The 26,239-nt window shown below is 50.6% G+C and overlaps 1 long non-coding RNA gene and 1 pseudogene across 2 annotated transcripts in view; both read left to right on the top strand.

Moving 5' to 3' along the window:
• Window positions 1-19,835, top strand: part of LOC132209401 (utrophin-like) — a 74,141-nt pseudogene extending 54,306 nt beyond the window's left edge.
• LOC132209409 (uncharacterized) overlaps window positions 1-26,239 on the top strand; it is a 275,322-nt gene that overhangs the window by 140,631 nt on the left and 108,452 nt on the right. The gene's annotated exons all lie outside the window — the stretch shown is intronic.

Here is a 26,239-nt window from a genome sequence, read left to right as displayed (position 1 = left end):
GTGCAGAAGCTCTTTGATGTCAAGTTGAGGCTCAAGGAGGGATATGTCATCATGCCCACCCTTTTCTCCAACTTTGTCGCCACCATTCTTAATCTCATCAAGAACAAGCTTCCCAGTGACTTGGATAGGATGGATGGAAAACCTTTTCACCTCAACCACTTAAAATCACAGAAGAAAATGACACTGACCTCGCTTATGGAACTTCAGTATGTGGTTCACAATGTCATTTCCACTCTCAGAAGTCTTCAAATCTCCCTTCAGGCTTTTGCAAAAGTATCCTTGAAAAGATCCTTGAGTTCAAGGCATGCATCGTTCAGCCTCTCCTATATGACTGTGAAACCTGGATAACATCCAGCTGCCACTTCAAGACCCTTTCAGCACAGTTTTGTCATGGATTCTCCACATGAGCTAGGAGGAAAAACCTCCTAGCATCAGCATTGACGCCATGATGATTTGAAACAAACCCCATTGGGCTGGCCATGTACTTGGGATGCCTAAGTTATGACTACCAAAGTAAATTTTTGCCAACTGATTTCAAAGACCTTGAAATGTTCCTTCAAGAAATTCTACATCGAGGTCAAAGTATGGGATATCCCCATTCAGAAGAAACCAACTTGGGGGAATCTCCTGTCTGAAGACACATAATTCTTTATGAACACAGGCAAGAAGTTGAAGTGTGGGAAAGGAACTGGAGAAAGGAATGCTAGTGTTCTCAAGGCCAAGACCACTTCCATCACCCTGAAAGACCTGCTAAACGTGTGGCTCTAGTTCAGGCTAATCAACCCGCACAGAGCTCATGACCCGTGATACGGAATTTCCTAGCTGGGCAATCATACTCATCAGCCAGTGATGGCCCTTAATATTGTGCAGAATATAATTTGATCTCAAACAAGTACTGTATGTAGCTTTGAGCATTGCTATGGAAAGACCAGGTTTTATAGAATAATCAGAATGGTGCAGCATGAGAAACTGGAATTAAGAGGAGGTAGGTGATACTTAATTTTTATTTGTTTCTGGGCCACTGGCATCGCTAACTGGGGCAGCATTTATTTCCCATCCTTAGTTAGCCTTGTAATTGTTGAATCATTGTAGTCCATGTGCTGTAGGTAGACTCAGTCAGTCGGGGGTGAATTTCCAGGACTTTGACCCAGTGATAGTGAAAGAACAGCAATATATTTCCAAGTTGAGATGGTGAGTGGCTTAGACACAGGGTCTTGTTGGTGGTGCTGTTCTCATATATCTGTTACCCTTGCCCTTGTAGCTGAAATTTGTCATAGGTTTGGAAAGTCCTATCTCAGGATCTTTTGCAGATTTCTCAGCGCATCTCATAGATGGTACACACTGCTGCTAATGAGCACTGGAGGGAGTAGGCTGCTTTTTCCTGGATGGTGTTGAACTTGTTGAGTGCTTTTGCATCTGCACCCATCTAGGCAAGTGGGGATTATTCCATCATTCTTCTGACTTGTTCCATGTAGCTGGTAGACAGGCTTGGGGAATCAGGAGGTGAGTTACTTGATGCAGTAATCCGAGCTTTGGGCCTGCTACTGTAGCCACTGCATTTAAATAGGAAGTCCAGTTGAATTTCTGTTCACTGGTAAAACCCGGGATTTTGATAGCGGACAATTCAGTGATGGTTACACCATTGAATGTCAAGGGACAATTTATAGATTTTCTCCTACTGGAGATGGTCATTACCTGGTATTTGTGTAGTATAATTGCGACTTGCCACTTAGCAGCCCAAGCCGAGATATCGTTCTGGCCTTGTTGCATTTGGACATGGACAGGTTCAGTATCTGAGCAGTGGTGAATGATGCTGAATATTCTGCTATCACTGGTGAACATGCCCAGTTCTGACCTTATGATGGAGACAAGGTCATTGATAAAGCAGCTGAAGATGGTTACGCTTAGGACTGTACCTTCAGGACCTCCTGCAGCTGACCTCCAACAACCAAAATGCCTCCCATTAGGAGAGGCGATGACCTAATGGTATTATGACTAGACTATTAATCCAAGCACTCAGGTAATGTTCTGAGGACCTGGTTCAAATTCCACGATGGCACATAATGGAATTTGAGTTCAATGAAAATCTGGAATTAAGAGTCTAATGATGATCGTAAATCCATTGCCAATTGTTGGAAAAACCCATCTGATTCACTTATGTTCTTTAGGGAAGGAAACTGGGCTAGGCCTGGTGTGGCCTACATGGAACTCCAGATATCAGTTAGGCAATTTGGGATGGGCAATAAAAGCTGGTCTAACCAGCAATGCCCTCTTTCCCATGAAAGAATGAAAAAGCATCGTCCTCTGTGCAGATATTATTCGAACCAGTGGTGAGTTTCTGCTGGATTCCCATCAGCTCCAGTTTTGGTAGCGCTCCTTGATGCCACACTCGGTCAAATGTAGCCATCCTTAGCTCACCTCCGGAATTCAAGTCTTTTGACCATGTTTGAACAACAGCTGTAATGAAGTCAGGAACTGATGAGGTAGCAGAATTGAGGATTTTGTATAGGGATCTGAGGGATGTGGCAAATCGAGATTTCCAGCAAGAATTTGACCAGTTGCTGCATAAAAAAGTGAACCAGAAGGTTAGATCCAAGGGGATTAAGGGTAGAATATTGGTTTGAATAAAGGCCTGGCTAACTGACAGAAAGCTGAGGGTCAGGATAAATGAGTCTTTGTCTGGATGGTGAATTGTTACAAGTGGGGTGCTGCGGGCTTCAGTTCTCTGACCTCGACTATTTGTAACATATACAAATGATATGTAAGCAGAGACAAAGTGTAATGTAACAGAATGCATGGATGATTCTGAAAGAGGTGGGAAAACAGCCTGTGATGTGAAATAGAACATCCACAGCTGAATATTGATAGGCGAGGAGAATGGGCCAGAATCTGGCAGGTGGTAAATGTGGATAAGCATGAGGCTTGCCTATTTTGTCCAGGAAAAAAAGGGCAAATTATTATTTAAATGGAGGGGAGATTCAAAGTGTGTCAGTGCAAAGTTGTCTGGCTGTCTTTGTGCATGAATAGCTGAAAGTTGGTATGCGGGTTAGGCATAGCACAAGGAAGGCAGATGGAACTCTGGCATTTATCACAAAAGGACTGGATCATTAAAGTAACAAAGTGTTTTTCCGAACACATTGGGTGTTGGTGAGACCAGAGTCTTGTGTCCAGTTTTGATCCCCTCACTGAGGATGAATGCGTTTGCACTGGAGGCAGTTCGGAGGAGGTTGAACTGATTGATTCCAGGGATGAAAGGGCTGTCATATGAGAAGTGGCTGAGTAGCTTGGGCTTGTACTTGCTGGTGTTGGAAAGAATGAGCGGGGTGGTTCTGATTGAGGTATATAAAATAGTAAAGGGGATTGAAAAGATTGGCATTGAGCAAATGTTCTGCATTGTGGGACATTCTTAAACAAGAAGCTGTAGCTATCGAGTGAGGCATGGCATGTACAAAATAGAGACGAGGAGTGGGTTGTGAATCTATGGAATTCATTGCCCCTGAATGCAATGGAGGCAGCACCAATCGACCGATTCAAGAAAGAAATAAATATGTTTCTGATGAAAAATAGGGAGAAAGGGCCATGGGGAGCAGGCAGGAGAGTGGAGTTGAGATCAGGAAAAGATCAGCAACCACAACTAACAAGATAAGTCAAGGACAGGATGAAAGCAAAAGAAAAAGCATAAAATGTGTTGCGGTTAGTGGGAAGCCAGTGAATTGGGAAGCCTTTCGAAAACTGGCAGCGGACAGGTAAAAAGGTAATAAGGGGGAAGAAGATGAAATATGAGGGCAATATTAATGAGGGTAATATTAAAAAAATTGCAGGAGTTTCTTTCAGCTATAAAAGGTAAGAGAGAGGCAAGAGTACAAATAAAGAGAACAAAGAAAATTACAGCGCAGGAACAGGCCCTTCGGCCCTCCGAGCCTGTGCCGATCGAGATCCTCTGTCTAACCTGCCATCTATTTCCTAAGGGTCTGTGTCCATTTGCTCCCCGCCCATCCATGTACCTGTCCATAAGACCATAAGACATAGGAGTGGAAGTAAGGCCATTCGACCCATCAAGCCCACTCCGCCATTTAAATCATGGCTGATGGGCATTTCAACACCACCTCCCCGCACTCTCCCCGTAGCCGTTGATTCCTTACGAGATCAAGAATTTGTCGATCTCTGCCTTGAAGGCATCCAACGTCCCGGCCTCCATGCACTCTGTGGCAATGAATTCCACAAGCCCACCACTCTCTGGCTGAGGAAATGTCGTCTCATTTCAGTTTTAAATTTACCCCTCTAATTTTAAGGCTGTGCCCACGTGTCCTAGTCTCGCCGCCTAACGGAAGCAACTTCCTAGCGTCCACCCCTTCTAAACCATACATTATCTTGTAAGTTTCTAAATCTCCCCTCAACCTTCTAAACTCTAACGAGGACAATCCCAGGATCCTTCGCCGTTCATCATACGTTAAACCTACCATTCCAGGGATCATCCGTGTGAATCTTCGCTGGACACAAACCAGGGCTAGTCTGTCCTTCCTGAGGTGTGGGGCTCAAAATTGGATACAGTATTCTAAATGGGGTCTAACTAGAGCCTTATAAAGCCTCAGAAGCACATCGCTGCTTTTATATTCCAACTCTCTTGAGATAAACGACAACATTACATTTGCTTTCTTAATTATGGACTCGACCTTCAAGTTAACTTGTAGAGAATCCTGGACCACACTCCCAGATCCCTTTGCACTTCTGATTTGCGAATTTTCTCACCATTTAGAAAATAGTCCATGCCTGTATTCTTTTTTCCAAAGTGCAAAACCTCACATTTACTCACATTCAATTTCATCAGCCATTTCCTGGACCACTCTTCCAAACTGTCTAAATCTTTCTGCAGCTTCCCCACCTCCTCAGCACGGCCTGTCTGTCCACCTATGTTCGTATCATCGGAAAACTTCGCCAGAATGCCCCCAGTCCCTTCATCCAGATCATTAATGAAAATGGTGAACAGCTGTGGCCCCAACACTGAACCCTGCGGGACACCGCTCGTCACTGGTTGCCATTCCGAAAAAGAGCCTTTTAACCCAACTCTCTGCCTTCTGTCAGGCAGCCAATCCTCAATCCAAGCCAGTAGCTCACGTCGAACACCATGGGCTATCAACTCGTTCAGCAGCCTCCCGTGAGGCACTGTATCAAAGGCCTTTTGGAAGTCTAGATCGATCACATCTACTGGGTTTCCCTGGTCTAACATACTTGTTACCTCTTCAAACAATTCTAATAGGCACGACCTCCTCTGACTAAATCCATGCTGACTTGTTTTAATCTGACCCTGCACTTCCGGGAATTTAGAAATGTCATCCTTGACAATGGATTCTAGAATTTTACCAACTACCAGGGTTAGGCTAATCGGCCTATAATTTTCCATCTTTTGCCTTGATCCTTTCTTAAACAAGGGGGTTACAACAGCAATTTTCCAATCATTTGGGACTTTCCCTGACTCCAGTGAATTTTGAAAGATCACGACCAAAGCCTCCGCTATTTCCTCAGCCACCTCCCACAGAACTCTAGGATGTAGCCCATCGGGGCCAGGAGATTTATCAAATTTTAGACCCTTTAGCTTTTCTAGCACTTTCTCTTTTGTAATGCCTACCGTATTCAACTCTGCCCTCTGGCTCTCCCTAATTGTTGGCATACTACTCATGTATTCCACTGTGAAGGCTGACGCAAAGTACTTATTAAGTTCTTCAGCTATTTCCTTATCTCCCGTCACAGGCCTTCCTGAATCAATTTGGAGCGGCCCAATATCTACCTTTGCCTCTCGTTTGTTTCTTATGTATTGAAAGAAGCTTTGACTATCATTTCTAATATTACGAGCTAGCCTACCTTCATATATGATCTTCTCCTTCCTTGTTGCTCTCTTTGTTATCCTCTGTCTGTTTTTGTAGCCTTCCCAATCTTCTGATTTCCCAGTGCTCTTGGCCACTTTATAGGCTGTCTCTTTTTCTTTGATATATTTCCTGACTTCCTTTGTCAGCCATGGCTGTCTAATCCCACCCCAGATAATCTTTGTTTTCTTTGGGATGAACCTCTGTCCTGTGTCCTCAATTACACCTATAAACTCCTGCCATTGTTGGTCTACTGTCTTCCCCGCTAGGCTCTGCTTCCAGTCGATTTTCATCAATTCCTCTCTCATGCCCCTGCAATTACCTTTATTTAACTGTAATACCATTCCATCCGATTTTGCCTTCTCTCTTTCAAACTGCAGACCGAACTCTACTGTATTATGATCGCTGCCTCCTACGTGTTCCCTTACTTTAAGGTCCCATGTGAGATCCTGTCCAAGTCTAAACTGAAATCTGTTTTCACTGCATCAATTCCCATCTACACACTCCGTCACCTCTTTGAAAGGATCATCTAGGTTTGTGAGGCATGACCTCCCTCTGACAAAGCTATGCTGACCGTTGCTGATCAAACCCTGCTTCTTTCCAAGGAAATTAAGCCTGCCGTTCAGAATATTCTCCAATATTTTCCTATCTACTGATGTGATACTCACCAGACTGTAATACTCTGCTTTATGTTTGTCATGCATTTTGTTAAGTGGAACTATGTTACTTGTTCTCCAGGTAATTCTTCTGATTTTAAATTCACCGGATCACCTTACATGTCCCCAGTCTCTGTTAATTCTGCTCAGGAATTGTGTGCCGAAATGCTCCTTCTCACATGTAAAAGGTGATGTGAATTTCTCGTTTAACACCTGACAATTGCTGTCCAGTTCAAACCATACATTTTCCTCTTCATCCCTCATGAGACCTGGTTTTCCCTGGATTTTCTCTTTGGCTCTGAGACACTTGTAGAAGATTTTGAGATTCTCCCTGATCCTAATCCTGGTCACCAGCGTTCTGTTGCCCTCTATTTGTTCTCTTAATTGCTATGACAAGATCCCCCTGCACACTATACATCATCATCATGGTGGTTTCTCGCAGATGTGGATGACAGTCTCCCACTCTCAGGCTGAATCTACGGGTGGCTGTACAGACCGATGCAGCTACCGTAGGCTCTGTTGCATTTGGGGCAGAAGGTGGTCGTGGGAAGGGGTGAGGGCGTTGTTGATGTAGCTGCATGGCTTCCGCTGCTTCCAAATCAAGCCTCGAGGTGTTGATGCCTTCCCAGGTGCTCCTCAGGCATCGGACCGTCTTCAGCCAGTGATTCTCGGTGTCTGCAGGAATGTTGCACTTCACCGTTGAGGCCTTGAGTTTATCACCGAGTGCTTCCTCTGCACATCTGGGTCTCGCCTGCTGTTTTGAAGCTGGGATTAGAACATGCGGGGAGTCTCGTGTCAGTCATACAGATGAAGTGTCCAGCCCATTGTGGCTGATCGAGGATGGTCAGTGCCTCAGTGCTGGGGATGTTGGCCTGGTTGACGTTAGTGTGTCTACAGGGACTCTGTTGATTTATTCCCTTGATAACTGTTATACACCTCCCTTTTCCTTCTTATCTGATCCAAGAACAAAGAAAATTACAGCACAGGAACAGGCCCATCGGCCCTCGAATCCTACGCCAATCGAGATCCTCTGTCTAAACCTGTTGTCTATTTTGTCAGGGTCTTTGCTCCCTGCCCATCCATGTACCTGTCCAGGTACATCTTAAAAGACCCTATCGTGTCTGCGTCTACAAGCTCTGCTGGCAACGCATTCCAGGCACCCACCACCCTCTTCCTAAAGAACTTCCCTTGCATATCTCCTTGAAACTTTCCTCCTCTCAGTTTGAACTCATGACCCCTTGTAATTGAGTCAATAACTCTGGGGGAAAAAGCTTCTTGCTATCTACCTTGTCTGTATCCTTCATGATTTTGTAACCCTCAATCAGGTTCCCCCCTCAATCTCCGTCTTTCTCATGAAAATAATCCTAATCTATTCGACCTCTCTTCATAGCTAGCACCCACCATACCAGGCAACATCCTGGTTAACCTCCTCTGCACCCTCTCCAAAGCATCCACATTCTTTTGGTAATGAGGCGGCCAGAACTGTACGTAGTACTCCAAGTGTGGCCGAACCAAAGTCTTATACAACTGCAAAATGACCTGCCAACACTTGTACTCGATACCCCGTCCGATGAAGGAAAGCACACCATTTGCCTTCTTAACCACTCTGTTGACCTGCATTGCCAACTTCATGGAACAATGGACCTTAACACCCAGATCTCCCTGAACATCAATTTTCAGGGAGAGGGGGAAGGCAGATTGAAGATGGACAGAGGGGAAGATAGGTGCAGAGGAGACAGACGAGCAATAAGGAAGGAGAGGATCAAATATGAAGGAAGGCTAGCTAGTCATATTAGAAATCACAGTGAAAGCTTCTTTCAATACATAAGAAACAAACATGAGGCCAAAGTAGACACTGGGCCGCTCCAAATTGATGCTGGAAGGCTAGTGATGGGAGATAAGGAAGTAGCTGAAGGACTTAATAAGTACTTTGCGTCAGTCTTCACAGTGGAAGACATGAGTAGTATGCCAACAATTAGGTAGAGTCAGGGGGCAAAGTTGAGTATAGTAGGCATTACAAAAGAGAAAGTGCTAGAAAAGCTAAAAGGTCTAAAAATTGCTAAATCTCCTGGCCCCGATGGGCTACATTGTAGAGTTCTGAGGAAGGTGGCTGAGGAAATAGCAGAGGCTTTGGATGTGATCTTTCAAAAGTCCCAGATGATTAGAAAATTGCTGTTGTAACCCCCTTGTTTAAGAAAGGATCGGGGCAAAAGATGGAAAATTACAGGCCGATTAACCTGACCTCGGTAGTTGATAAAATTCTTGAATCATTGTCGAGGATGAGATTTTGAAATTCCTGGAAGTGCAGGGTCAGATTAGAACAAGTCAGCATGGATTTAGTAAGGGGAGGTTGTGCCTGCCAAACCTGTTAGAATTCTTTGAAGAGGTAACAAGTATGTTAGACCGGGGAAACCCAGTAAATGTTGTCTATCTAGACTTCCAAAAGGCCTTTCATAAGTGTCTCACGGGAGGCTGCTGAGCAAGGTGAGGGCCCATGGTGTTTGAGATGAGCTACTGGCTTGGATTGAGGATTGGCTGTCTGATAGAAGGCAGAGAGTTGGGATAAAAGGCTGTTTTTCGGAATGGCGACCAGTGACGATTGGTGTCGCAGGTTTCGGTGTCGGGGCCGCAGCTGTTCACCTTACGTGTTGATGATCTGGATGAAGGGACCGGGGTCATTCTGGCGAAGTTTTCCGATGATACGAAGACAGGTGGACAGGCAGGTAGTACTGAGGAGGTGGAGAGGCGGCAGAAAGAGTTAGACAGTTTAGGAGAGTGGTCCAGGAAATGGCTGATGAAATTCAGTGTGAGTAAATGTGGGGTTTTGCACTTTGGTAAGAAGAATACAGGCAAGGACTATTTTCTAAATGGTGAGAAAATTCGTAAAGCTCAAGTACAAAGGAATCTAGAAGTGTTGGTCCAGGATTCTCTAAAGGTTAACTTGCAGGTAGAGTCCGTAATTAAGAAAGTGAATGTAATGTTGTCCTTTATCGCAAGAGGGTCGGAATATAGAAGCAGCGATGTGCTTCTGAGGCTTTATAAAGCTCTAGTTAGGCTCCATTTAGAATACTGTGTCCAATTTTGAGCCCCACACCTCAGAAAGGACATACTAGCCCTGGAGCGTGTCCAGCGGAGATTCACACAGAATATCCCTGAAGTGGTAGGTTTGACATACGATGAACGGCTAAGGATCCTGGGATTGTACTCATCAGAGTTTAGAAGGGTGAGGGGAGATCTAATAGAAACTTAGGACATAATGTCTGCCTTGGAAGGGGTGGACGCTAGGAAGTTGTTTCCATGAGGCCGGGAGACGAGGACCCATGGGCACAGCCTTAAAATTAGAGGAGGTAAATTTAAAATGGAAATGAGATGACATTTGTAAAGCCAGAGAGTGGCGGGCTTGTGGAAATCATTGCCACGGAGTGCAGTCGGGGCCAGGACGTTGGATGCCTTCAAGGCAGAGATTGACAAATTCTTGATCTCACGAGGAATCAAGGGCAACGGGGAGAGTTCAGGGAAGTGGAGTTGAAATGCCCCTGAGCCATGATTTAAATGGTGGAGTGGACTTGATGGGCCGAATGGCCCTACTTCCACTCCGATGTCTTCTGGTCTTAAGTAAAAGGGGCGGACATGAAGCCAGTAGAGGTGAGTGTGGGTGTGGAGGTAGGGAGGGGATAGGTCAGTCTGGGGAGGACGGACAGGTCAAGGGGGCGGGAAGAGGTTAGTAGGTAGGGAATGGGGGTTTGGCTTGAGCTGGGAGGAGGGGAATCGGTAAGAGGAAGAACAGATTAGGGGACGAGCTGGGCTGGTTTTGGGATGCAGTGGTGGGAGGGGAGATTTTGGAGCTTGTGAAATCCACGTTGATAGCATTGGTCTGCAGAGCTCCCAAGGCTCAGTTAAGGAAGGACAATAAACACTGGTCAGTCAGTCATACATCCAGCAAAAAACGTTTATTTTTTTCAAAAAATAGGATGCATCTGTGAATCAAGTGGCAAAGCATTATCGAGTTTTGAGAAGATTTGTAGCTCAGGGTTGAGGTTCTGGATGTAAGATTGCTCACTGAGCTGGAAGGTTAGTTTGCAGACGTTTCGGCACCATTCCAGGTAAAATCATCAGTGAGCATCCGGGGAAGCGCTGGAGTTAGGTCCCGCCTTCTCTTTAAGTGTTCCGGTTTCCTTGGGTTGGTAATGTCATTTCCGGTTCCTTTTCTCAGAGGATGGGAGATGGATTTGGCGCCAACGTGTTCTCCCGAGTGTAGTCTGTGTGTGGCATGAACTGCCAGAGGAGTGACAGAGGCTGTTATACTCACAGTATTTAGAAGTCACCTGCAGGGACACATGAATAGGAAGGGGCTGGAGGGATATGGGCTACAGGCTGGCAAACAGAACTAGTCAGTTCCGGTATCTGGTCGGCCTGGAGGAGTTGGGCTGAAGGGTCTGTTTCCCTGCTGTACAACTCGACGACTCTGTCTCTCTCTCTCTCTCTCTCCCATTTTCTCCAAACCCACCCCCCGCCACACACACAAATCTCTGTCTCTCCATCTCTCTGTGTGTGCCTCACTCTATGTCTCTGTCTCCCTCTGTCGTCTTGTCTCTGCCACCTCGCTGTGCACTTCTGTCTCTCTCCTCTTTCACTCTGTCTCTTTGGTCTCTGTGTGCGCCCCTCTCTATCTCTCGTCTTGTATCTGGCTCCGTCTGTGTGTGCTTTTGCCGTTCTCTCTCCCCTTCTCCCTGTCTCTCCGTCTCTCCCTGTGAACCTCTCTCTGTCCCCTCTCCCCCGCCCCCATGTCTCTCTCTTTCTCTCTATCCGAGCCTCTCCACCCGCTCAGCAGGGAGCATTGTGAGTTTTTTGAACGAAGTTTAAAAATCTCTATTTAAACCCAACCCATCCGCAATCAGACTGCATTTCTAATCCCCTCTCTCCCTCACACACACACACACACACACACACACACACACACACACACACACACACACACACACACACACACACACACACAGAGTCTGTCTCTTTCTCCCTCTCAGTCAATCCCCTTCCTCTCCTGTTCCGACTCAGACCTTTCCCCCCGCCTCCCTCGGCGACGAGTCCGCTGTCTGGATCCCTTTTCCCGGGAGGGTTCTGAGGACCCAGCTGTTCGGCAACGGGGATCATCGCACCACGCTCCCGTACCCCTACAACCTCCTGTTCTCCAGGTTTGGGGTCACGGGCAGCGCCGCTTTCTGCAGCCGAACAGCCATTGCCACAAGATTGGATGGGAGGGGGTGTTTCAGGAGCGAAGGGATGCCCCCTCCCTGCCGCTGTGGGAAGTAGGATCTTTATCGCACAGCCCTCCGTAGTCGAATAGCACCCCGGCGACAAGGTGAGAAGACAGGAGGGGCTCCCGGGGATGAGGGAAGGACACAACCACTGTCAGTATAAGGTTAGGGGGTGATCATACCCCTTCCTGGGGCTGAGGGGAGCTCCTGATGCCAAGCGAACAGCCGAGATCGACCCACAGCTCTCCGACCTCAAGGGGACCCTGTCTCAGAGGCTGGAGCATTTCCAGCCGGAGCTCGGAGGGAAAGGGTCATCGCACCCAAAACGGTACCTCGGGACTTTTTCTTCACAGATGCTGAGCATTTCCAGCAACTTGTGTTTGCATTTCCACCCGGAGGTGGGTTTGTGGAGAGACACCATGGGACGGGAATGGGTGTGGGGTTTGATGGGGCAGTCACAGAGACTGTTGAGAGAGAGAGAGGCAACCCCCGTGTCAGGGTTTGGAAAATCTCCGGCAGTTATTCATTTCTCTCTCAGCCGAAGGCGCTGCGTGCTTTGGTTTCCTTTCCTCTTGTACTCTCTCCCGCTGTGAATAAAGCCAGAATGAGTTTGTGGGCGGAGAGAGAGAGAGAAGGGACAGAAAGATGGAAATAAGGGAACATGACAAGGGAGTGAAATTAGAGCCAGCAGAGGTGAGAATCAGAGGGAGGGAGGAAGAGCAAGAAAACACAAACAAAGGAGAATGGGGGGTAACAAGGTGTTGATGCGGATGAACACAGCAGGACAAGCAGCATCAGAGACGCAGGGAAGCTGATGTCAGAGATGATGGGAACTGCAGCTGCTGGAGAATCCAAGATAATAAAATGTGAGGCTGGATGAACACAGCAGGCCAAGCAGCATCTCAGGAGCACAAAAGCTGACGTTTCGGGCCTAGACCCTTCTTCAGAGAGGGGAATGGGGTGAGGGTTCTGGAATAAATAGGGAGAGAGGGGGAGGCGGACCGAAGATGGAGAGAAAAGATGATAGGTGGAGAGAGTATAGGTTGGGAGGTAGGGAGGGGATAGGTCAGTCCAGGGAAGACGGACAGGTCAAGGAGGTGGGATGAGGTTAGTAGGTAGATGGTGGTGCGGCTTGGGGTGGGAGGAAGGGATGGGTGAGAGGAAGAACCGGTTAGGGAGGCAGAGACAGGTTGGACTGGTTTTGGGATGCAGTGGGTGGTGGTGGGGGGAAGAGCTGGGCTGGTTGTGTGGTGCAGTGGGGGGAGGGGACGAACTGGGCTGGTTTAGGGATGCAGTAGGGGAAGGGGAGATTTTGAAACTGGTGAAGTCCACATTGATACCATATGGCTGCAGGGTTCCCAGGCGGAATATGAGTTGCTGTTCCTGCAACCTTCGGGTGGCATCATTGTGGCAGTGCAGGAGGCCCATGATGGACATGTCATCTAGAGAATGGGAGGGGGAGTGGAAATGGTTTGCGACTGGGAGGTGCAGTTGTTTGTTGCGAACTGAGCGGAGGTGTTCTGCAAAGCGGTCCCCAAGCCTCCGCTTGGTTTTCCCAATGTAGAGGAAGCCGCACCGGGTACAGTGGATGCAGTATACCACATTGGCAGATGTGCAGGTGAACCTCTGCTTAATGTAGAATGTCATCTTGGGGCCTGGGATAGGGGTGAGGGAGGAGGTGTCGGGGCAAGTGTAGCATTTCCTGCGGTTGCAGGGGAAGGTGCCGGGTGTGGTGGGGTTGGAGGGCAGTGTGGAGCGAACAAGGGAGTCACGGAGAGAGTGGTCTCTCCGGAAGGCAGACAGGGGTGGGGATGGAAAAATGTCTTGGGTGGTGGGGTCGGATTGTAAATGGCCGAAGTGTCGGAGGATGATGCGTTGTATCCGGAGGTTGGTGGGGTGGTGTATGAGAACGAGGGGGTTCCTCTTTGGGCGGTTGTGGCGGGGGCGGGGTGTGAGGGATGTGTTGCGGGAAATACGGGAGACGCAGTCACGGGCGTTCTCGATCACTGTTGGGGGAAAGTTGCTGTCCGAGAAGAACTTGGACATCTGGGATGTGCGGGAGTGGAATGTCTTATTGTGGGAGCAGATGCGGCGGAGGCGGAGGAATTGGGAATATGGGATGGAATTTTTGCAGGAGGGTGGGTGGGAGGAGGTGTATTCTAGGTAGCTGTGGGAGTCGGTGGGCTTGAAATGGACATCAGTTACAAGCTGGTTGCCTGAGATGGAGACCGAGAGGTCCAGGAAGGTGAGGGATGTGCTGGAGATGGCCCAGGTGAACTGAAGGTTGGGGTGGAAGGTGTTGGTGAAGTGGATGAACTGTTCGAGCTCCTCTGGGGAGCAAGAGGCGGCGCCGATACAGTCATCAGTGTACCGGAGGAAGAGGTGGGGTTTGGGTCCTGTGGAGGTGCGGAATAGGGACTGTTCCACGTAACCTACAAAGAGGCAGGCATAGCTGGGGCCCATGCGGGTGCCCATGGCCACCCCCGTAGTCTGTAGGAAGTGGGAGGAGTCAAAAGGGAAGTTGTTGAGGGTGAGGACGAGTTCGGCTTGGCGGATGAGGGTGTCGGTGGAGGGGGACTGGTCGGGCCTGCGGGACAGGAAGAAGCGGAGGTCCTGGAGGCCATCTGCATGCAGAATGCAGGTGTATAGGGACTGGACGTCCATGGTGAAGATGAGGTGTTGGGGGCCAGGGAATTGGACGTCCTGGAGGAGGTGGAGGGCGTGGGTGGTGTCACGGACGTAGGTAGGGAGTTCCTGGACCAAAGGGGAGAAAATGGAGTCCACCTGGAGATGAGTTCGGTGGGGCAGGAACAGGCTGAGACGATGGGTCGACCAGGGCTGGCAGGTTTGTGGATTTTGGGAAGGAGATAGAAACGGGCCATGCAGGGTTGGGGAACACTGAGGTTGGAGGCTGTGGGTGGGAGGTCCCCAGAGGTGATGAGGTCATGAATGGTGTTGAAGATGATGGTTTGGTGCTCGGGTGTGGGGTCATGATCGAGGGGGCAGTAGGAGGTGGTGTCGGAGCATTGGCGTCCGGCCTCGGCGATGTAGAGGTCAGTGCGCCCTACTACCACTGCGCCACCCTTGTCTGCGGGTTTGATGGTGAGGTTGGGGTGGGAGCGGAGGGCTGTCCGTTCTTCAGGGGAGATGTTGGAGTGGGTGAGAGGGGTGAAGAGATTGAGGCGGTTAATGTCTCGACGGCAGTTGGAGATGAAGAGGTCGAGGGAGGTTAGGAGGCCTGGGGGTGGTGTCCAGGAGGAGGACTTGTGTTGGAAGCGGGTGAAGGGGTCAGTGGAGGGAGGGTTAGGTTCCCGGTTGAAGAAGTAGGCGTGGAGGCGAAGACGGTGGAAAAACTGCTCTATGTCCAATCGTGACTGGTATTGGTTGATGTGTGGTTGTAGGGGGACAAAGGTGAGCCCCTTACTGAGGACTGACCGTTCGTCCTCAGTCAGTGGGAGGTCTGGGGAGACGGTGAACATGTGGCAGGGCTCAGTGTGGCTGTCTCCTCTGGGGTTGCTGGCTGTGGAGGCTGTGGGCGGAGCAATGAGGTCGTCGGCCGTGGGCGGGGTTCCGTCGGCAGTTGGAGTATCGGGGGAGGCGGCAGCAGCTGCGGTGAGGGTGGTGTGTGAGGTGTTGTATCTGTGGAAGTGGAGGTGGTGAGTGCAGCAGCGGTTCCGGAAGTGGTGTGGCCAGCGGAGGCGGATGTGACGTCATCGGTGGGGTCTCCGGCCGTGTCTTCATGTTCAATGGCGGCGGGGCAGGTACAGACTCGGGATTTGGGAGGCGCAGGAATCCTCTTGTGGGTGGCAGGGGCCCGTGAGTTGGTTGTACTTAGGATTTTTGGTGTCCAGTACAGCTGAGTGGAACTGGGTGTTCAGTCTGTGGATCCTGCGGCGGATAAAAAACAGCAGGGGTCCTTTGCAGGTCTGGGAGAGGGAGGCTCTGAGCTGGGGCAGGCTGGATTGCAGTGTGTGGACTTGCCGGCGCATGGCTGCGAGTGTCTGTTTCAGGAGTCGCAGGGAGAAACGCTTCTGAAGGGTCTGAATATTCTGGGTGTAGAGGTGATGTCAGCCTGTCTGCTGTGCTCATCTCCCTTCCTCCTTCCCCCCTTCTCCCCCCCTCGTCCTGCTCCCTTCTCCCCCCCTCGTCCTGCTCCCTTCTCCCCCCCTCGTCCTGCTCCCTTCTCCCCCCCCCCGTCCTGCTCCCTTCTCCCCCCCCCGTCCTGCTCCCTTCTCCCCCCCCCCGTCCTGCTCCCTTCTCCCCCCATCGTCCTGCTCCCTTCTCCCCCCCCCGTCCTGCTCCCTTCTCCCCCCCCCCTCGTCCTGCTCCCTTCTCCCCCCCCTCGTCCTGCTCCCTTCTCCCCCCCCTCGTCCTGCTCCCTTCTCCCCCCCTCGTCCTGCTCCCTTCTCCCCGCCTCGTCCTGCACCCTTCTCCCCCCCCCCGTCCTGCTCCCTTCTCCCCCCCCCCGTCCTGCTCCCTTCTCCCCCCCTCGTCCTGCTCCCTTCTCCCCCCCCTCGTCCTGCTCCCTTCTCCCCCCCGGTCCTGCTCCCTTCTCCCCCACCTCGTCCTGCTCCCTTCTCCCCCCCTGTATTGATCTCATCTTTGACTCAATACAAAAAACCAAAAAAATGAAACCCAATGAGATGAATTTTGGATCAGTAATTATACATGGCATAATTTGACAGAAAATGCACTGTTGTTAAAATAATTAGCAATTCAACCAGAAAGGCCACTAATGTGAATCCTGGATCTGTGTATCATTTGAAATTACTTAATTGTATAGTTTTAGTATTTGACCACAAGATGGAGAATTCTGTTCAGGTGATGTTGTAGCCAGAAGATAGAAAGATGATAGAAATGTTTGGAGAGATATGGGCCAAGCACAGGCAGGTGGAACTAGTTGAGTTTGGGATTGTGATCAGCATAGACTGGTTGGGCCAAAGGATCTTTTTTCATGCTGTATGACTCTATGAAACTCAAGCTTAATTGTTCGAAACTCACATTCAGACATATCTAACCTTTATCATAATCTTACAGAAAGATAGCGACTTTATCCCTCAGAATTGCAGAGTCTTTAATTTTACATCCTCAAGACATTTAGCAGGGATAGCATGGATTATAGAGTGAGTTGAGTAGATTGGTTCATGATTAATTCTGAACTGAATTTGATTTATTTTACATTTTTAGACAACATCAGGTGAAGATGTGCGTGATTTCAGCAAGGTGCTGAAAAATAAGTAAGAAATATTTTGCCAAACATCCTCGCTTGGGTTATTTACCAGTACAAACAGCTCTAGAAGGCGAGAACCTTGAGACGTAAGTTTATTGATGTGAGATTTACTAATGTATCAATGCCCATTTGGGAGTTGACAAATATTGCAGCATTATTCATTCTGCAGCTTTGCAGGAGAGTGAGGTTGTCCATTTGCGCATATGTCAGAAGTAGACAATACAAAAACAAGGGGGGCTTAACTGATATCATTGGTCCTCTCGCCTTCAAAACAGTGTAGTTACTCAGAGAGTACATTTGCTGAGGACTTGTTGATACTGTCACTAACGTGCAACCTTCCTTGATATCTTTCTCTGTCCTCCAGTTCTGTCTTTAAAAACTACAATCAATTACTCTCTCCTGAAAAGAAAAGAACCTTTGGCTGAACATAGAACAAAGAACAGTACAGGCCCTTCGGCCCACGATGTTGTGCCGTCCTATTATCCCATTAAGATCAAACTACCCTGCATACCCTTCATTTTACTGTCCTTCATGTGCCTATCCAAGAGTCGCTTAAAAGTCTCTAAATGTATCTGACTCCATTACCACTGCCAGCAGCGCATTCCACACACCCGCCACTCTCTGTGTAAAGAACTTAGGTCTGACATCTCCCCTATTCCTTCCTCCAGTCACCTTAAAATTTCTCCCCCTCGTGCTAGTCATTTCTGCTCTGGGAAAAAATCTCTGACTATCCACTCCAGCTATGCCTCTCATCATCTTGTATACCTCTATCAAGTCACCTCTCATTCTTCTTTGCTCCAATGAGAAAAGTCCTCGCCCCCTCAACCCTTCCTCATAAGACCTGCCGTCCATTCCATGCAGCATCCTGCTAAATCTCCTCTGCACCCTCTCTAAAGCTTCCACATCCTCCCTGTAATGAAGCGACCAGAACTGAAGGCAATATTCCAAGCGCTGCTCCATCCCCATGAACGAATGCTGGATTCCAAATCTCTTTCCTCTTGATGCTTTAAATTCATTGCTGTCTTTCGTGTAATTTCATACTTGAATTCACCGGATCAACTTGCCCCTGCATTTCTGAGACGCTCACAGGGACCGGCCCCCGCAGCCCTCTCCCGCTCACGGCGATTTGCCTCCGCAGCCCTGTCCCCCTCTCGGGGACGGGCCCCCGCAGCCCTGTCCCGCCCACGGGCCCCGGCCCCCCGCGGCCCTGTCCCGCCCACGGGCCCCGGCCCCCCGCGGCCCTGTCCCGCCCACGGGTCCCGGCCCCCCGCGGCCCTGTCCCGCCCACGGGCCCCGGCCCCCCGCGGCCCTGTCCCGCCCACGGGCCCCGGCCCCCCGCGGCCCTGTCCCGCCCACGGGCCCCGGCCCCCCGCGGCCCTGTCCCGCCCACGGGCCCCGGCCCCCCGCGGCCCTGTCCCGCCCACGGGCCCCGGCCCCCCGCGGCCCTGTCCCGCCCACGGGCCCCGGCCCCCCGCGGCCCTGTCCCGCCCACGGGCCCCGGCCCCCCGCGGCCCTGTCCCGCCCACGGGCCCCGGCCCCCCGCGGCCCTGTCCCGCCCACGGGCCCCGGCCCCCCGCGGCCCTGTCCCGCCCACGGGCCCCGGCCCCCCGCGGCCCTGTCCCGCCCACGGGCCCCGGCCCCCCGCGGCCCTGTCCCGCCCACGGGCCCCGGCCCCCCGCGGCCCTGTCCCGCCCACGGGCCCCGGCCCTCCGCGGCCCTGTCCCGCCCACGGGCCCCGGCCCCCCGCGGCCCTGTCCCGCCCACGGGCCCCGGCCCCCCGCGGCCCTGTCCCGCCCACGGGCCCCGGCCCCCCGCGGCCCTGTCCCGCCCACGGGCCCCGGCCCCCCGCGGCCCTGTCCCGCCCACGGGCCCCGGCCCCCCAGTCGGCATGGAGGAGTTGGACTGAAGGGTCTGTTTCACTGCTGTACAACTCTACGACTCTGTCTCTTTCTCTCTCTCTCCCATTTTCTCCAAACCCACCCCCTGCCCCACACACACAATCTCTGTCTCTCCATCTCTCTGTGTGTGCCTCACTCTATGTCTCTGTATCTCTCTCTCTGTCGTCTTGTCTCTGCCACTTCGCTGTGCACTTCTCTGTCTCTCTCTTTCTCTGTCTCTTTGGTCTGTGTGTGTGTGCGCCCCTCTCTGTCTCTCCTCTTGTCTCTGCCTCCCTCTGTGTGTGCTTCTGCCGTTCTCTCTCCCCTGTCTCTCCGTCTCTCCCTGTGACCTCTCTCTGTCCCCTCTCCCCCGCCCCCCTGTCTTTCCCTGTGTCTCTCTTCCTCTCTGTCCGAGCCTCTCCACTCGCTCAGCAGGCAGCGTTCTGGGTTTCGTTCGAACAAAGTTTAAAAATCTCTGTTTAAACCCAGCCCATCCGCAATCAGACTGCATTTCTAATCCCCTCTCTCTCTCACACACACTCTGTCTCTTTCTCGCTCGCAGTCAATCCCCTTCCTCTCCTGTTCCTACTCACGCCTTTTTCCCCCTCTCCCTCGGCGACGAGTCCGCTGTCTGGATCCCTTTTCCCGGGAGGGGCTGAGGACCCAGGGTTTCGGCAGCGGGGATCATCGCACCACGCTCCCGGACCCCTACAACCCCCTGTTCTCCAGCGGCCTCCAGCATGACCACCGGGCTGGGAGCAGGCATCCGGGCTGCTGGAGCGCTCGCTGCTCAGTGGCTCGGCCCTGCGCCGCCTTTGCCAGGACCGGGGATCCGAGGTGGGAGAAGGCCTCTTTGCCCGGCTCCTGGGCACAGCTACCTGCCTGAACAGCTGCCTGGCACCGAGCCTGCGCTCCCCGAGTACCTGGCCGCGGTACGCGACGCCTTCCGTGGCTGAGCAGCCGACAACGATCTCCGACTGCAAGGTCACAGTGGGGTTTGGGGTGAAGGGAGGACTGGGGACATGAGCACGGTCCCTGTTTCACATCCTGCGCCGCTCCTATCACAAAGCGAGGGGTTGGGAATGTATGTTTTGGGGGTGAGAATACCCCTCCCCGGGTGAGGGGACGGCTGGGGACATTGGGAGGGTGTCTATTATACAGCCCTGCGCGGGTTTCCGTAGCAGAACTGCCTACAGCTCTCCGACTACAAGGTAAAGGGAAGGAGCGGGATGGGATGGGGTAGGCGTTGGAGGATAGCCGTCCTGGAAGCGAGGGGACATGGGGAGAGTCACTATCATACAGCCCTGTGACTGAGTGGCCGACAGCTACTGCAAAAGGGGCGTGGTGGGGGTTGGGTTCGGAGAGGGGTGTTGTCGGGAGGTTTGGGGTCACGAGCAGCGCTGCTTTCTGCAGCCGAACAGCCACTGCCACAAGATGAGATGGGAGGAGGTTTAGGAGTGAAGGGATGCCCCCTTCCCCCGCGGCTGTGGGAAGTGGGATCTTTATCGCACCGCCCTCCGTAGCCGAATAGCACTCCGACGACCAGGTGAGAAGGCAAGAGGGGCTCCCGGGGATGAGGGAAGAACACAACCACTGACAGTATAAGGTTAGGGGGTGAACATACCCCTTCCTGGGGCTGAGGGGAGCTCTTGATGCCCTGCGCCAAGCGAACAGCCGAGATCGACCCGCAGCTCTCCGACTATAAGGGGACCCTGTCCCAGAGGCTGGAGCATTTCTAGCCGGAGCTCGGAGGGAAAGGGTCATCGCACCCAAAATGCTACCTCGGGACTTTTTCTTCACAGATGCTGAGCATTTCCAGCAACTTGTGTTTGCATTTCCACCCGGAGGTGGGTTTGTGGAGAGTCACCATGGGACACGAATGGGTGTGGGGTTGGGTGAGGCAGTGACAGAGACTGTCGAGAGAGACAGAGAGAGGCAACTCCTGTGTCACGGTTTGGAAAATCTCCGGCAGTTCTTAATTTCTCTCTCAGCCGAAGGCGCTGTGTGCTTTGGTTTCCTTTCCTCTTGTACTCTCTCCCCCAGTGAATAAAGCCAGAGTGAGAGAGAGTGAATTTGTGGTGGGAGAGAGAAAAGGGACAGAAAGATGGAAATAAAGGAGCATGACAAGGGAGTGAAATTCGGGCCAGCAGAGGTGAGAGAGGGGGAGAGAATCAGAGTGAGGGAGGAACAGCAAGAAAACACAAACAAAAGAGAATGGGAGGTAACGAGGTGTTCATGAGCATGAACACAGCAGGACATGCAGCATCAGAGGCCAGGGAAGCTGATGTCAGGATGTCTGCTGCGTTCAACTCCCTCCCCCCACCGGCTCCTCCTCCTCCCCCCCACTCCCCGCTCCTCCTCCTCCTTCCCCCCCCCCCCGTCCTCCTCCTCCTTCCCCACCGTCCTCCTTCTCCTTCCCCTTCCCCACCGTCCTCCTTCTCCTTCCCCTTCCCCACCGTCCTCCTTCTCCTTACCCCCCCCATACTCCTTCTCCTTCCCCTTCCCCACCGTCCTCCTTCTCCTTACCCCCCCCCGTCCTCCTTCTCCTTCCCCCCCCACCGTCCTCCTTCTCCTTCCCCCCCTACCGTCCTCCTTCTCCTTCCCCCCCCACCGTCCTCCTTCTCCTTCCCCCCCCACCGTCCTCCGCCTCCTTCCCCCCCCCACCGTCCTCCGCCTCCTTCCCCCCCCCACCATCGTCCTCCTCCTTCCCCCACCCCCGTCCTCCTTCTCCTCCCCCCCCCCCCCACCCCGTCCTCCTGCTCCTTGCCCCGTCCATTCATCCATTACTTCCTCCCGTCAGGCCTCACTCCCCCCCTCCAGCCATCCATTCCTCCCTCCCTCCCTCCCTCCAGCCATCCATTCCTCCCTCCCTCCCTCCCTCCAGCCATCCTTTCCTCCTTCCCTCCAGTCAGTCAAAACAACAAAGCAAATTACACCACACGAACAGGCCCTTTTGCCCTCCAAGCCTGCGCCGATCAAGATCCTCTGTCTAACTTCTCACCTGTTTGCTCACGGTCTGTGTCCATTTGCTCCCTGCCTGTCCGTGTACCTGTCCAAATATATCTTAAAAGATGCTAATGTGTCTGCGTCGCCCACCTCCACTGGCAATGCGTTCCAGGTGCCCACCAACCTCTCTGTAAAGAACTTTCCATGCATATCTCCCCTAAATTTTCCTCCTCTCACTTGGAACTCATGACCCCTAGTAATTGAGTCCTCCGCTCTGGGTGGCAAAAGCTTTTTGCTGTTCACCCTGTCTATACCCTCATGATTTTGTCGACCTCAATCAGGTCCCCCCCAATCTCCATCTTTCTCATGAAAATAATCCTAATCTACTCAACCTCTCTTTGTAGCTAGCACCCTCCATACCAGGCAACATCCTGGTGAACCTCCTCTGTACCCTGTCCAAAGCGTTCACGTCCTTTTGGTAATGGACACAGTACTGTAAATGTGGCCGAACCAAAGTCCGATACAACTGCAACATGACCTGCCAACTCTTGTACTCAATACCCCGTCCAATGAAGGAAAGCATGCCATATGCCGCCTTGACCACCCTATTGACCTGTATTGTCACCTTCAGGGAACAATGGACCTGAACGCCCAGATCTCTCTGTTCATCAATTTTCCCCAAGACTTTTCCATTTACTGTATAGTTTGTCCTTGAATGTGATCTTCCAAAATGCATCACCTCGCATTTGCCTGGATTGAACTCCATCTGCCATTTATCTGCCCAACTCTCCAGTCTATCTATGTTCTGCTGTAACCTCTGATCGTCCTCTTCACTATCGGCTTCTCCATTCCTCCCTTATAAGGTGATTAGTCAAGACTTAGGAGGCATAGAATGGGTTAGCAAAATGCAGGGGATGGGGACAATTGAATTGTGGAGCTGGTTTAAGGAACAGATATTGCGTGTCCTTGATAGGCACGTCCCTTCAGGCAGGGAGGAAGCGATAAGCTAAGGGAACTGTGGTTAACTAAAAAAAACTTGTATCTCTCGTTAAGCAGAAGAGGGAGGCTGATGTGATGATGAGACCAGATGGTTCAGATGAGGTGATGGAGAGCTACAGATTAGCTGGGAAGGATTTAAAGAGAGAGTTAAGAAGAGCAAGGAGGGTACATGAGCAGACATTGGCAGGTAAATAAAGGAGAACCCGAAAGCTTTCGATAGGTATGTGAGGAATAAGAGGATGTCTGGGGTAGGCATAGGGCCAGTCCAAGACAGAAGTGGGAAGTTGTGTGTGGACGCTGTGGAGATTGGAGAGGTGCTAAATGAATATTTCTCATCTGTTTTCACTGAGGGACAGGAGAATATTGTAGAGGAGGTGACTGAGTTAGAGGCTACTAGAATTGAAAGGGTTAAGGTTAGGAAGGAGGAAGTGTTATCAATTCGACAACGTGTGAAGGTAGATAAAACCCCTGGGCCTGATGGGATTTTTCCGAGGATTGCCTGGGAAGCTAGGGAGGAGGTGGTGGAGCCTTTGGCCTTGATCTTGGAGTCCTCATTGTCTACAGGTTTCGTACCAGAGGAGTGGAGGATTGCAAATGTTGTGCCCTTGTTCAAGAGGGGTAGTAGGAATGACCCAGGCAATTATAGACCTGTGAGCCTTGGGTGTGTTGTAGGAAAAATTTTGGAAAGGATTATAAGAGATAGGATTTATAAACATCTAGAAAGCAACAATGTGATTGGAGATAGTCAACATGGATACGTCAAGGGCAGGTCATGTCTCAGAAACTTCATTGAATTTTTTGAGAAGGTGACCAAACATGTGGATGAGGGTCGGGCAGTTGGCGTGATGTACATGGACTTGAGTAAAGCCTTTGATAAGTTTGCCCGTGGTAGGCTATTGGAGAAAATACAGAGGCACGGGATTGAGGGAGCTTTAGCCATTTGGATTAGAAACTGGCTTTCGGTAAGAAGGCAACGAGTGCTGGTTGATGGAGAATATTCAGCCTGGAGTCTGATTACTGGTGGTGTGTCTCAAGGATTTGTTGTGAGACCACTGCTGTTTGTCATTTGTGTAAATGACTTGGACGCAGGCAGTGGTGGATGGGTTAGTAAGTTTGCAGATGACACTAAAGTCGGTGGAGTGGTGGACATTGTGGAAGAATGTTGCATGTTGTAGGGAGACTTGGATAAACTGCAGAATTGTCCCTAAAGTTGGCAAATGGAGATTAATACGGATAAATGTGAGGTGATTCACTTTGGGAGGACTAATAGGAAGGCAGAACACCGGGTCAACGGAAAGATTCTTGACAGTGTAGGTGAGCAGAGGGATCTTGGTGTCCACGTGCATAGATTCCTGAAAATTGCTACCCAGGTAGATGGTGCTGTTCAGGAGTCTGGTGTGGTAGGTTGCAATGGTAGAAGGATTGAGTTCCGGAGACGTGATGTCATGCTGCAACTCTACAAACACTAGTGCGGCCTCGGAATCGTTGGAACAAGTGCAGAGGAGGTTTACCAGGATGTTGCCTGGTCTGGAGCGAAGGTCTTGTGAAGAAAGGCTGAGGATCTTGGGCCTGTTCTCATTGGGGAGAAGGATGCTAAGAGGGAATTTAATAGAGATAATACAAGATGATCAGTGGTTTAGATAGGGTGGACAGTGAGAGTCTTCTTCCGAGGACGATGACTTCAGCTTGTACAAGGGGGTGCAGCTACACATTGAGGGGTGATGGTTTTAAGACAGATGTCAGAGGTAGGTTCTTTACTAAGAGAGTGTTAAGGGCGTGGAATGCTCTGCCTGCCAATGTTGTTACCTCAGCCACATGAGGGGCCTTTAAACAGCCCTTGGATAAGCATATGGTTGACGATGGGGTAGTGTAGGGGAATAGGCTTAGATTAGTTCACAGCTCGGCGCAACATGGAGGGCCGAAGGGCCTGTTCTGCGCTGTGTTGTTATATGTTCTATTACAGTTCACAGATTACTCTCCCACACATTTTAGTGTTAAGTGTGAAGAGGATAATGAACGTCTGCAGAAGGACACAGAAAGTGTAAGTGAATGGACAAGGGTCTAGCAGATGGAGTGCAATGATGGAAAATGTGAGGCTATCCATTTTGGTGGCAATTCGGGCAAAATGGAGTATTACATAAATGGTGAAAAATTGTAGCATGCTGCTATGCAGAGGGAGCTGGGCAGCCTTGTGTATGAAGCACAAAACGTTTGCAGACGCAGCTGGTAATTGAGGCAACAAATGGAATAGTGTCCTTTATTGCTCGAGTGATGCAGTTTAAAAATCGGGAGGGGATGCTCCAGTTGTATAGGGTGCTGGTGAGGCTTGATGTAGAGTAGTTTGTACAGTTTTAGTCTCCTCACTGGAGAAAGGATGTACTGGCACTGGAGGGGGTGCAAAGGAGCTTCACAAGATTGATTCCAGAATTGAAAATGTTGCTGTATGGGGAGAGTTTGAGGAGACTACGATTGCACTCACTGAAACTTCGAAGAATGAGGGATGTTCTAATAGCAACTTTTAAAATTACGAAAGAAATACACAGGAAAGGAGCACTGAAGTTGGTTCCACTGATGGGTGAAAGTACATCTCCGGGGCACAGCCTCAAAATAAGGGTGAACAGATTTAAGACTGAGTTGAGGATGAGCTTCTTCATCCAAAGGGTTGTGAATCTGTGGAATTCTCTGCCCAGTGAAACAGTTGAGGTTCCCTGGTTGAATGTTTTAAAGGCCAAGACAGATAGATCTTTGAACAGGAAAGGAATTGAGGATTATGGTGAATGGGAGGGTAAGTGGAACTGAGTCCGCAAAAAGATCAGTGATGACCTTATTGAATGGCGGAGCGAGCTGGAAGAGACAGATGACCTACTCCTGCTTTATTTCTTATGTCCATATGTCCTTAGATTGCCATCCTTGTCATTCCTCCTTTCCTGGAATAGGCCAGATCTGAACGCTGATCAGTAGGTCTTTAAATAACTTCCACGTATCAAATGTCGACATGTACAATAAAAGCTCCTCCCAATTAATACTGCTCTGCTCCTACCTGATACTCCTTCCCCCAATTTAGTAGCTTCCCACAAAGTCCTGATAATTCATAGCTATCTTAAAATGTAAGAAGAGGCGATCACCTCGTTTGAAGAAGCTCCTGGTTCAGTGTTTTTCCCCATGTGGGAGTCAGCTACAGGTTTTCTTGTTCCAAGATTGGGGAGGAAATGGCCGAGTGGTAGTATTACTGGACTGTTAATTCAGAGAGTTAGATAACATTCTGGGGACCTGTGTTCAAATCCCAGCACAGCAGATGGTGGAATTTGAATTGAATATAATAGAAAATCATGAATGAAGAATCTAATGATGACCATGAATCCATTGCCAAATGTCAGAAAAACCCACCTGGTTCACTGATGTCCTTTAGAAAAGC

The sequence above is a fragment of the Stegostoma tigrinum genome, unplaced genomic scaffold, assembly GCF_030684315.1.
Source record: "Stegostoma tigrinum isolate sSteTig4 unplaced genomic scaffold, sSteTig4.hap1 scaffold_91, whole genome shotgun sequence".
NCBI lineage: Eukaryota > Metazoa > Chordata > Chondrichthyes > Orectolobiformes > Stegostomatidae > Stegostoma > Stegostoma tigrinum.
This window is presented reverse-complemented; position numbering and strand designations above follow the sequence as displayed.